At 41.4% G+C, this 13,494-nt stretch overlaps 1 protein-coding gene across 2 annotated transcripts in view; it reads right to left on the reverse strand.

Annotated features, from left to right (window-relative positions):
- Positions 1 to 13,494, reverse strand: part of PPP3R1 (protein phosphatase 3 regulatory subunit B, alpha) — an 83,442-nt gene that overhangs the window by 43,383 nt on the left and 26,565 nt on the right. Inside the window, exons 2-3 of one of the 2 annotated variants that reach the window (XM_030196378.1) lie at positions 11,733 to 11,742; positions 2,040 to 2,046 (exon numbers count right to left, since the gene is read on the reverse strand). The exons of the other annotated variant lie outside the window; for it this stretch is intronic. The gene's annotated coding sequence lies outside the window, so the exon portion shown is untranslated. The remainder of the gene's footprint in view (positions 1 to 2,039; positions 2,047 to 11,732; positions 11,743 to 13,494) is intronic. 2 annotated transcript variants of the gene reach the window in all.

The following is a 13,494-nucleotide window of genomic DNA, read 5'->3' on the forward strand; positions in this document are numbered from 1 at the left end:
TTCAGTTGCACTAGATATTTTTCTGTCCCTGGATGCCTCAATCTATTGTTTCCACCCGAGACCATGGTTAGTTAGGTGACTTGTTCAGAATTATAAGGAACAGTAAAAGGATTTGAACCTGGCTTCCCTGGCTGTCATTCCAAATGCACTAGGCTACTCCTTAATATATGTACTAAGTAGGCATCAAGTCAGAATGCTAACTTTTACTACAGCTGTACGCTAACAGTGTACTAAATTCACATGCTGTTTAATATACCAAAAAAATATATATATATAAATTCTTCCATCTGTGAATCTGACAAAACACTTCCAAAGAAATCTGAGAATGAAGCTCTCCCCGCAGCCAAGGCTCTCTGGCACATTTGAATCACCTCATGCCTAATCTTCTGTGAGTGTGTGTGTTTTTGTTTTGTTTTACAGAAAAACAACAAGGAAGACACCACTTGGCATTTCAGGGTCTCCAAAATTCAATTTCAAACTCATCTCTCTATAAAAACAGACCATTAATAGAGCATTTTTCTATAGCAGAACTCAAACTACAGAACACATAGAAATAAGCTTACGAAGCACGAACATAGTTTAATGAGACAGAGTCAGCATGGATTCAGCCAAGCGAAGTCTTGCCTCACCAATTTGCTTCACTTCTCTGAAGGCATGAATAAACATGTGGATAAAGATGAGGCTGTCTGATGTAGTGCTATCTAGATTTTCAGAAAGCTTATGACAAAGAGAAACTCCTGAGAAAATAAAAAAGTAATAGGATAGGAAGCAATATCTGTCTGTGGATTAGGAATTGGTTATTGTACAGAAAATAGAGGGTACGGTTAAATGGCCATTTTCCTCAATGGAAGAGCGTGAATATTGGAGTGCCGCAGAAATCTGTACCGGGACCAGTGTTATTTAACATATTTATAAACAATCTGGAAATCGGAACAAGCGAGGTGATTAAATTTGCAGATGACACAAAACTATTCAAAGCTGTCAAAACACAAGCAGATTGTGAAAATTGCAAGAAGACCTTAGGAAACTGGAAAACTGGGCATTCAAAAGGCAGATGAAGTTTAATGTGGAGAAATGCAAAGTGATACACGCTGGAAAGAATAATCATCATAGTTACATGAAGCTAGGGTCCACCTTAGGAGTCAGCACTCAAGAAAAAGATCTAGGTGTCATTATAGACTGTACGCCGAGATCTTCTGCCCAGTGTGTGGCAGCGGCAGGCAAAAAAACAAACAAGATGCTGGAATTATTAGCAAAGGGATGCAAAATATGACCAAGAATATTACAATGCCTATGTACAGCGCCATGGTGCGAACTCACCTTGAGTACTGTGTTCAATTCTGGTCATTGCATCTCAAAAGATATAGAAGTATTAGAAAAGGTTCAAAGAAGAGTCACTAAAATAATAAAGGGGATGGAACTCCTCCCATATAAAGGAAAGGCTAAAGAGGTTAGGGCTCTTCAGATTGGAAAAGAGACAGCCGCGGGGGGATATGATTAAGGTCTATAAAATCCTAAGTGGTGTAGAATAGGTAAAAGTTAGTCAATTTTTCATGATTTCAAAAAGTGCAAAGGCCAGGGGACACAATGAAATTGCATGGAAATAAGTTTAAAACAAATAGGAGGAAATATGTTTTCACTCAAAGAATAGTTAAAACTCTGGAACTTGCTGCTGGAAGTTGTGGTAACAGCAGTTAGTGTATCTAGGTTTAAAAAAGGTTTGGACAAGTTCCTGGAGGAAAAGTCCATAGTCTGGTATTGAGATGGACATGGGGGAAGCTACTACTTGCCCCGAGACTGGTAGCATGGAATGCTGCTACTAACTGGGTTTCTGCCAGGAACTTGTGACCTGGATTGGGCACTGTTAGAAGCAGGATACTGAACTACATGGGCCATTGGTCTGACCCAGTATGGCTATTCTTATGTTATGCTCTTATGTTAGTCTTTCTGTCGCCGTGACTTCAAATTGCAAGGGTGCAAAAAGCGTGAAATCCCTGAGTGGTGCAAGACAACAAATGTCCTGTGAGGTGCCCGTCCAGGTCCCGAGTCGAAATGCAGGTTCCATGACCTCATGCCTAATCTTCTATAGAGATCTCAAGAGTGGTGGTCATATCAAGAGAACCCAGACTTCTCCCCTAACCTTCTCAAACAGCCAGGAACATAAGCTCTAGAAATAGGAGTGTGTCTACGGGCTTAAATTTTTCTCGATATAAACAGCCTCTTGTTGAAATGTGAAAGAGAAAATTCAAGAGTATCAGATTAAAGGTAAGATAATTTTCCAGAAGGTCTTTAATGATTGTCCCTTGGATTGAATCTTAATATTAACCCTCTCAGGGTCAGAGTCCACAGCACTAAAATTTATCAACTTTCTCTCCTAAGAACCAAGCTGAGAGAGTTCAATAAAAGTAGTCTTGACACTTGCCATTGAGTCATTCTGTGTCAAGTGGACCAGGGGTCCCCACCTCACCATCTCAGATTTTGATGAAATTTGGTACATAGTTTCTTTATGATAAAAAAAAACTAAGCTGTGCAAAATTTTAGTTCAAAAGACTAAAAATTGGAGGTTCTAGGGGACCTCAAGTAAAGGGTTGCAAAATGTCGCCTGAGCAAAAATGACATTTTGGGCCAACTTCCAGAAGCTGTAAAACTGGAAGTTTTAGTAGTACAAGGGGGATATTTGGAGAACCTGCACTACTTTTAGGGCTTAATGAACTGGCAAAATCCCATGTTCCTAGTCCTCTTAACTTTCTGAATGGTTTAGGCTCAAACTTTGCCAAAACAAAACGGCAAAAATCAATTTACAGCGATGTTGAGGCTGCTATAGTTTCTAAACTAGTTGGCCTTTCAGGTTGATTTTTGGTAGGTGTACTAAATGCACGGCTGTAATGAGGCATTCCAATTTGCAGCACTTTCCTTCAAGTGGTTGAAAAATTATAATGAGGCAGCTTGGGCAAAAGAAATCAGATTAATTTGGTAACTTTTCAGTCCTGTAAAGTGATGGAAGAATGCCATCTGTTTTTAATTACTCAAATGTCTAACTTTTGCTAGACTAAGAGGTTAGAAAGGTCAGTGAGAAATGAAACTTTTTGTCTCTTTTTGAGTGATGGACTGTTCATAGGTATTATTTACCACATCTGGATACCATTATGAGCCAGGCATACTGTAGTTTTAAAAGGATTAGATTGAATGCTGGTTAGAAGGAAATAGAGTAGATATAGATATTCTAGATGAGTTAGATTTTGTCTTATAAGGAATTCTGATTTCTGCTTATTTTAGAATATGTTTTATTCTGTGTAATTAGTAAGTTCTATTTCTATGTAGAATATCTTTTAATTCAGTGTTACATTAGTGGCTGACTTTTCAAGTGAAGCTTTGTCTGCCATCATCTGGTTTGAATTATCCACAGTCCTAGCGAGTTCTGTGTATGAAGCTAATAGGTGAAAGAGGTCAGGGAAAGTCTTGATTAATTATAGCTAAGTGAAGGACTGGTTTTCTGAAAGTAGTAATAAATGTATGTGTATCATTAAGTAAGATTGGCCCTTGACCCCTTAATGAATGCCAGAACCCAGTTAGTATGAAGTTAGCTGGGAACCTGAGAATTTGATCATAATAAAATGCAAGAGATAGGTGCCACAATGTCTAGTGTGAGAGGCCCCAGGTCATAGGTCAGTTTAGGAAATATCTCAAACCTATGTAACTGATATTTTGAATATATGTGTAGAGATGATTGGTTCAGACAGGGTAATCAATCTATTCTTTACCATCTGGTGAGAAAGGGGGGCTAGAGGGGTTTAAAAACTGTATATAACTGGGAGCAGAAGCAGCTTACGGCAGAAGAAGAAGAGAAGGAGCTGAGACAGAAGCCACAAGACACAGAGAGCTGAGAAAGAGAAGAAGAGACTTAGTGCTGATGTCCTACTTTGTTTGCTGGCAAATAAAGAAGACTTCTCTCTCATTCTGGTGTGTGCTGTTTGACTTCTGAAGTACCACAGATTCTGCTAACAATAGTGGTAATTCCTGCAACAATAAGCGATCAAAGTTGGTATAAAAATCATTTTTGCCCATTTTGGCCTATCTTTGATGCCCTTGATCTCCAGTGGGCCAGCTTCAATATTCTTTCTTTTAGCACCATTAGAAAGAGCAGATTTCCTTCTATCAGAATATGTAGTTTTCATTTTGGAGTCTCTTCATATAAGGATTGCAAAAATGCCCTCAAATGTTTGCGGGCAGCAGCCTGTGATTTCTTCACTACACCCTTGATACAAGTGTAGTAAAAGTGATTCTTTCAAAAAGCACCAATTTTTTTAAAATAAAGAACACATTATGTTATAAAACTGTATTCAAGAAAACTGAAAAACAAGAATGTTTTTTAGGATGTGGAAGGATGAGGCCAGGTTTCATAACAGGTTTAAAGAAAACTGCAGTCAGTTAGGATGACCGACTTGGCCAATTATGATTGGTGGACCCTGTTGCAAGGCGTCTGAGTGTCTGTTGCTGGTGTTTCTTCACCCTTGCTACAGTTTGACCTCTTAGTGAACTGTAGGCATCAAAGTAAGCCTAGCAACAGACACTCAGGAGCCAGGAGGTACCAGAAGCATACAATTGGGCAATGAAACAAACAATTCTGCCTTGCAACAGGGTTCACCAATCATAATTGGCCAAGTCTAACTGGCTAAAGAAGTTTTCTTTAAACACTATGTTATAAAACTGTGTTCAAGTAAACTAAAAAACAGGGTGGAAACCATTGTAAACATACTTGTTGTTGAAGAAACTTGCACCTGCACTGACAGGCTCATTTATATTGAATTAAATGCCACAAATCCTTTGCTTGTCATTTAACTGAGCGGGAGCGCACGGGCGGGAAGATGGCCGCGCATGCGCAGTGGGCATGCCCTGCGTGTGCTACCTCCCGCAAGACTTTTCTTCCGGTTGATGGGGGCTGCCGTGGATGTCTACCCAGTCATGAGAACAATCAGCCTGCTGTCCTCGGAGAACACCTGCTACAGTTATGTATCATTCGCTGTATTTGAAAATGCACATCCCCGATACCTTCAAATTAGCAACCCTGCAGGGGTCTGAGTGCATTTTCTTAAGTCATTTTGGATGTACTGCAGCACAGATTTTGATGGGTAGAATCAGGGACTGCAAATCCCACATTGATTTGGGATGCGAGTTCACACTAGGACTGGTTGAAAAATGTCCCTTCTGTAACTGGATCACTTGGCAGCTCTATACACAGCTATTTGATAGTGGGGACATAAAACAAAAGATCAGTGCCAAACAGATGTAGAGAAGGAAAAGAAAAAGACAAAGAGGTGAGAGAAGAAATGGAAAGGCCAACCTGGAAAAGAATTGTAAGGTTGACTTATGGAACATGGAAAAAAAAGACTGGGACCAGCCAAATTCCCAGACAACATTAATTCTCCCAATGAGAAACCTCTCTCTAAATGGAAGTGGAGCACTCAATATCATTTACTCCCTTCTTCCTAAGGTGGTTACATATTTTAAGTAGCGGCACACTCCCAAGGAAGTACACATTCAACCCTAAACATAGAAGGCTTTACCAGTGTTAGAACTGTCATTCTATTTCCCCCAGAACTTAAGATGGAAACATTTGGGGCTAACTGTGCCAACACTCATGGTTCACTGCTTCCCACAGCTTCTCCTTCCCAGATCGGTCCTTTTACATTCCTAGACAAAAGCACTCTTCCCAGAACCTGACTCATACATTTACTTATTTGAACTTAGCTCACACTTTTGTCAGTAGTAGGCTCAAGGCAAGTTACATTTAGGTACATTAGATCAGTGTTTCTCAACCCAATCCATTTTGAACACCCAGCCAGTCACGTTTTTAGGATATCCAAAATGCACATATATGACATGTTGAGGCAGTACATGCAAATCTATTTATTTGGATTTATTTACTGCCTTTTTGAAATAATTCACTCAAGATGGTGTACAGTAAAAAGAGTGGAGGAGTGGCCTAGTGGTTAGGGTGGTGGACTTTGGTCCTGAGGAACTGAGTTCGATTCCCACTTCAGGCACAGGCAGCTCCTTGTGACTCTGGGCAAGTCACTTAACCCTCCATTGCCCCATGTAAGCCGCATTGAGCCTGCCATGAGTGGGAAAGCACGGGGTACAAATGTAACAAAAATAAAATAGTGGGAAAGCACGGGGTACAAATGTAACAAAAATAAAATAGATACTACTGGAGATTCTACATGGAATGTTGCTACTATTGGAGATTCTACATGGAATGTTGCTATTCCACTAGCAACATTCCATGTAGAAGGGCTGCGCAGGCTTCTGTTTCTGTGAGTCTGACGTCCTGCACGTACATGCAGGACGTCAGACTCACAGAAGCAGAAGCCTGCGCGGCCACATTGGTGGCATAGCATCATTCCATGTAGAATCTCAAATAGTAGCAACAGTGGAGGAGTGGCCTAGTGGTTAGGGTGGTGGACTTTGGTCCTGAGGAACTGAGTTCGATTCCCACTTCAGACACAGGCAGCTCCTTGTGACTCTGGGCAAGTCACTTAACCCTCCATTGCCCCATGTAAGCCGCATTGAGCCTGCCATGAGTGGGAAAGTGCAGGGTACAAATATAACAAAATAAATCAAACATAAGCAATAGACAATACAGCAGTGAAAAAATATTAACAATAAAAAGTACAGCATAGTATACTACTTAAATATATATATTCATTATGGATATCTTGAAAACCCAACTGGCTGGGTGTGCCTGAGGTCTGGGTTGAGAGCAACAGCACATTTCCCTGTCTCCAGAGGGCATACAATTAAATTCTGTACCTGGGGCAACAGGTGACAGAGGTGTGTTTTCAAAGCACTTAGACTTACAAAGTTCCATAGTAACCAATGGAACTTTTTGTAAGTCTAAGTGCTTTGAAAATGAACCCCTTACTCAAGCTTACAAGGAGCAGCAGCAGGATTTGAACCTGGCTGTACTAGTGGTCTGCCTGGTGCTCTAACTGCTAGGCTGCTCCTCCACAGATGTAGACCAGGACAAGGGCAATCACGGAAACATCCTCCACTCCAGCATATCCTATCAAATCATAACCCCTAGAAATGAGCAATCCCATGCTAAGTTAGATGTTACACCATCTGGTCTGATGTACTAGAAACCTTAGGTTGCAGTACATCTCTCACATTAAACTTTCTTCTTAACTACTGTGAGTAGCGGTTGCTCTGCAATCATTTCCAATCCACAAAAAGTTCCTCCAACTCCACTGGGTTTCCAATGGAGCACTCCCCTTTGGTCACCCATCCACGGGCATTCATCAGCAGCTAGGTGCTGCTTTTGAATAGGGTGATCACTTCTTGGCATGCTACAGGACCCTCCTTGGGACTGGAGTAAAGGTTGACAACTGCTTTCTCCACAATGGCTTCTTCGCAGGTTGTCTGGTCAGTTTTGCCTTAAGATGAATGAAGAAGTGTTCTTGGACTAAGGACAATGAAGCAGAGCTGAAAAAAATATTCAGTGAACTTGGACATCTACCAAAAGTTAGGAGCCAAGGTAGTAGAATCTTTCAAGTATTTGTTACTTGTGGTTTTGTCTTTTTTTTTTTTTTTTTTTTTTTTGAGGGTGGGGGGTTGTTGCTTATTTTCCTTTATTTTTGCTCTTTTCTCCTCCAGCTACTTTTTCCACTCCATCTGTTTATCCCTCCACCAGCCTCTCTCCCCCCTTCCACTAGACTTATCTTCTCCTCTTTACCTTCTTACTCCAGACTCCTCCGTGCTCTTTAATGCAAGTAGCAAGCACAGAATTTTAAGCACCCAGGAATCAATCTGGTCAATCAAGGAAAAAGATCAAATCTGACCAAATACATACTGTGCCGTGGTGGTGGGGGTTACAGTAAAGAAAGAAAAGATCTCTGGGGCATTATCTGTGGGTGTTGGGAAGAAGGGAAGACAGACACTGGCATGGCAATGTTAGATGAGAGATGATAGGGGGATCAAAGCCACAGGAGCAGCAGTTTCAGAAGCGGTACAGTCACTGAGGGGCAGAAGAGGAAGATTGAGACCATGACTCCTACAACTGCCAGTGTTCTATAGAACTGGGCCCAACTCCTGCCCCAACATTTCTTCTGGCTCCCCACAGTGCAGGGACTTTCCACTGTAATAGTTCTCCTTTGCTTAGTCCTGCCCCTGTCAACAGCCTAGTAGAACTGAAATAGTAAGGTCCATACTCATTGTTATACTTCCTCAGCTGTCAACCTTACTATAGCTGCCCAACTCTTTGGCTGACAACTCCTCTCCTTTAAATAGATTCAGTGGTTCATTCATCCATCAGCAATATAGATGCATCCCTGCAGACATTCCTTTACCTAGTTACAACCAAACCCATCCACCTGCTGAGCATCATAACCTATACAGTTTAAAGACTTACATTTCTAATACTGACTCTTGAAGAAAGCAGCTTTGCTAAAAAAAAAAAATATATATATATATATTTTGATCACATATTTTCTCCTATGTGCTCTTATGTACTAGAGTGCCAGCTGAAGAATTAACCTCATAAGGAGGGTTGATTAATGCCCAATTCAGAAAGCCTACTCAAAAATTTGAAGCACTGACTGAGCACTATCTTCTGTTGCTCAGCCATTCTTCTTTACCACTACAGCAATTCAACTTTTTTTTTTATATATTACAAAGGAGAGGAATTACTTCTTTTGCACCTAAATATAATATTAGCAGCCTGAAACACTGGCAATCTTCAAATTCATCTGACAAAGTTACTCTTGGATCTCTCTTGCTGGTTGTCTTAGTTGAAGTGTATCCAATAAGTTTTTGTAAAGCAGATGAACAATTTTATGGAATACTGTACTGGAGAACAGATGGTACGGATGGGCAGACTGGATAGGCCATATGGTCTTCATCTGTCCATACTGTTTTATGTTTCTATGAAAGAACTGGTGTAAAAGGGGTCTGGATCAGTCTGTCTGAGGGAAAAATAAAGAGGGGACAAAGAAATTAAGGGCCCCGTTTACTAAGCCGCACTATATGTGCACTAGAGTTTTGCATGCGCTAATTTTAGTGAGCGCTAAAAACACTAGTACACCTTAGTAAACAGGGCCTAAATCTGTTACAATGAAAAAGAATGGGAATTATTGGAAAGTTTGAAAACCAGAAACTTCAAGTAATTTGGATATGAGTCTTCCATAGAAAACAATGGGGATTTCTTTCTTTCTTTCAGAAGCGGTTAGAGTAGCATAAATTGATGAAACCCCCCCATTTCAGCCTCTTCCTCCTCCCTACCCCCCAGCAGTTTGGACCAGGGCAAAATACACACACCCTAAGGAAATAAGGTGATGGAAGCTTTTGGGATAGGACCGCGCTTCTGCGGCTGGATTCAAGTCTTTTATGACTCCCCTAAAGCGTGCGCGAGAGTAAATAGGGGCAACTCTGAAATGTTTACGCTACATAGAGGTACTCGACAGGGTTGCCCACTGTCCCCATTACTGTTTGCCATGGCTATGGAACCTTTTGCTTCAAGGGTACGATCGAGCCTGTATATCTCTGGAGTTACCATAGCAGGGAGAGAGCGTAAAATGGCTCTGTTCGCAGATGACGTGCTATTTGTTATGCACCCTCTGGTTACTTTCCCCAGTCTTCTGCGAGCTATCAATGAATATTTGGTAGTATCAGGCTTTAAAGTGAATATGACGAAATCTGAGGCTTTGAATGTAACCCTTCCTGAGGAGTTGGTGGAATCCTTAAAATCCTCTTTCGCCTTTTGGTGGGCCACCAAGGGAATTCGCTACTTGGGAGTGAATTTAACGGCTAAACGTTCTGACCTTTTTACAGCAAACTACAAAGGAATGGCTAGAGTTATCTCTGCTGACTTGGAAAGGTGGGGGGACCTGGAGTTCTCTTGGTTTGGCAGAATAGCCACAGTAAAGATGAATGTGTTGCCGTGCCTGCTGTATTTATTTCAAGTCCTTCCAATAACGCTGCCCAGAAAGTTCCTTGTGAACTTGCAAGATCGTATTGTCCGCTTCATATGGGCGGGAAAACTCCCACGGTTATCGCGCTCCTTTCTATATCAAGGCAGGAGGTGGGGAGGGCTGGGGGTCCCCAACCTGGCCTGGTATTATCGAGCAGCTCACGAGCGTGCAGCAATTGAATGGTTCAAGGACTACCCTGAGACAGTGGGTGCATTTAGAGCAATACTCTGTAGGCCCAAGACCTCTCGGGACACTTGTGTGGCTTTCAAGCTCGTTCAGATCACTTGGGAAGGGATTGTGTCCTTCCATACACATAACTCTTTCCTATTGGGACAGTTTTTTTCCACGGAAAAGGTATGTGTTATCACGTCTGTCACCTTTAGCTTATAATCCATTGTTCTACCCTGGGACTGAAAGAGGAGTATTCACTAGATGGTATGGTGAGGGTTTGAGAACATGGGGACAATTGTTTGAGGGTGAATCATTGCTGTCATTTCATGAGGCCGTGGCCAGGTTCCCAGTGGTGGGGAGGGACGAATTTGCATATCTTCAATTGTCCCATTTCCTTAGTACGAGGGCAGTTCGGGAGGTGCTATCCCGGTGTCACGTTTATAAAGCAGGAACTAGGTTTGTGAGCCTTTGGGCCACTGCCGAGGAGCGGCAGGCAAGTCACCCAAGCAGAAAGCAGTGCTGAACACAACAGGCAGGAACCACAGAATATAACTAGAAGAGGCTTTAATAGTAGACAGTAAACATTATCCAGTAGCACAGCAAGGTCAAAAGGGCAGGCAGCAAACACGGGTAATCCATAAACTAACCAGAGTCTTATAGGCAGGCGGAAAGCAAAGTCAAAGTCCAGGTCCAGGCAAAGGGTCAAAGGCAGGTAGCAAGCAAAGTCCAGGTCCAGGAACAGGCAGGGTCAAACACACAGGAAACTTCCAGAGCAGGACCTCCAACAAACCAACAGGAACTCATGGATGACCTTTGATACCAAGGCAAAGCAAGCAAGGCTCACAGAAGCTAATTAGCCCATCAGCTGCTGACACTCAGCTGCAGCAATCACCAGCCAAGTAAGGTTGCTGTTCAAGGACAAACCAGCAGAGCAAGTCTGGCAACGTGGAAAATCCGGACCGGACTCTCTGAAGTCTGGAACATGGAAGATAGCAGAAAACAGTCCATAGCAGCCACCAGTTCTGGCCACCAGCGGGCGAGGAGGGCACCCACATGGAAAGCAGTCACAAACGTGAAACCCGGAAGAAGTTATCTATGGAAGAAGCATGTGAGGGGCCTGCAACAAGTGGTTTAATTTCTTGTTTATACAACTGTATCAGATTGCAAACTCCGCGGTACACTCTTCACAGAAGAGGCTGGCAGAGGGAGCTGGGTCTAAAGCTGGCAGAGGCTGAGTGGGAGAGGATAGAACGGGTGGCGGCGGGGGTGTCCTCTCATGTACCTTTCAAGGAAAATGCAGTCAAGGTGCTGTTTAGGTGGTACCTGACTCTTGAGTGCCTTCAGCGCATATATCCTGCATCGTCAGGTTTGTGCTGAAGAGGTTGTGGTGTCAGAGGCACCATGGGGCATGTTTGGTGGGCATGTGTGAAAATAAGGCCCTTCTTGAAATCGATACAGAGTAGATTGCAAAAGTGGCTGGGGTGCTTGATCCCTTGGAATCCTGCCTTTTTCCTTTTTTCAGCTAGGAGGCAAGCCTTTCACATGACCAGCAGGTATTGATATGGTATGCAACAAGTGCAGCTAGGATTGTAATAGCTTCTTGCTGGTAGTTTGTCTTCGACTCCTCCAATAACGAGATGGCTTCATAAGCTGAGGTATGTCTGCGAGATGGAGAGGCTCATAGCGGAGCGGCGTAACCAGACACATAAATGGTTCTCAAATCCTGTGCCACCTATCATCTACGCATAATGTAAGCGGAGACGGAGGATGGAGTCTTGACAGTTGGAGTATTTTGGCAGGGGGAAGGGGGGAGCCAGGGACTTGGAACTGTTAAAAAGTTTATAAAATACTGAAGTTATACTTTGTTTCCTTTTGCTAGTTAGAACTGATGTACATAGATGTACTTTATGTTGAGCTGGAGCGTGTTATAAGGTTCACGACGCTTCGTGTACTGTATTTTGTATCATATGTTTTAACTAATAAAGACCATGCAAATAAAAAAAACAATAGCAAAATAACCAAGTATGAACATAAATACAATAGATGAGGTAAATCTGAAAACAGCAAACAAACCTAATAGAACTACCGTGAAACAGTATCAAAAATATACACATTTAATAGCGCTGGAATTCAAATACCAGAAATATAATACAATATTAGCATAATACAAATGATACACCTAATAAGAATGCATTACAACATTCAACTAACAGATATGATGCTAATAATTTTCTACAATACAGCTTGACGTAGGTCAAAAACTTTAATAAAGGATGACTCAACAAGGTACCATGTTTCGGCCCACAAGGTGCCTTCTTCAGGAATCTGCATAGATACAAACAGAGGCATATGAACCAATACCATATAAAAATTTGTACAATAATCTGTAAATAAACAATACAAATAAAAACATACAAATGACCATTTAAAATAAGAATAAAAACATGAGTATTAAGAATGAGTATAATAAATAAATATTCGTATGTGAAGGAGTTTAAAAATAATTTTGCAATGTGCATGTGTAAAAGGACAACTAAAAGGGATGTGAGGCACTATGTAGAGTAATTCAAAGGAGGACAAACATATAAAACATTGCTAATACAGAGTCTATAAACTTGCATAAGGTGAATCAATATACTAAACAATGTAGAAAATATATGTACATATATATTTCGGAAACATTACTAACAAGCCCTAAAAACATTTCCTGTGGTAGGGAAGCTAGAATGATACATCACTGTAGAGTAAAGTGGTCTACCCAGTGATTCTGAGATGAAAATCTCTTGTTAAGACTACACCATGTCAGTTAAAGCTATGAATAAAAAAAAAAATGTAGACGTAGCAAATAAACCGAACTTGTTGTCTGTGTCTGAAAATCTGAATCCTCGGTTTGAGGATTCTGGAAGGAAATGGTCTGGGAAGAGAATGTAGTAAATACGAGATGAGCAGCACAAAATGGTTCAACTATAGGAACTGTCTGTAGAAAGAAAGAAATAGAAAATAAAGATTAAAATGAAAATGAACAAACAGGAATGTTGCATTGCTTAGTGTGAAGCGTAGAGCTCTACTGTGCTAAGTAATAGGAAACAAAAGATTGTAGAAAAATGAGAAGATGTGAAAAAAAATGAAAGGACGTGAAGAAGTGAGAGCACCATCTCGCAAACATAACCTAGGGAAATGCAGGACATCTGAAGCACCAAAAGCACGTAGTTCACATCTGGGTGAAGTGCTAGGGAAGAACAGGGAATAAGTGGAATACTGTACATGAATGGACATAAAATGTGCAGGCTGTCTAGGAGTGAAAAATTGAAAATGAAATGAGCATGCAGGTCGTATTCATAAAATGTCAATTTAATAG

Source organism: Microcaecilia unicolor, chromosome 3 (assembly GCF_901765095.1).
Source record: "Microcaecilia unicolor chromosome 3, aMicUni1.1, whole genome shotgun sequence".
Classification (NCBI taxonomy): domain Eukaryota; kingdom Metazoa; phylum Chordata; class Amphibia; order Gymnophiona; family Siphonopidae; genus Microcaecilia; species Microcaecilia unicolor.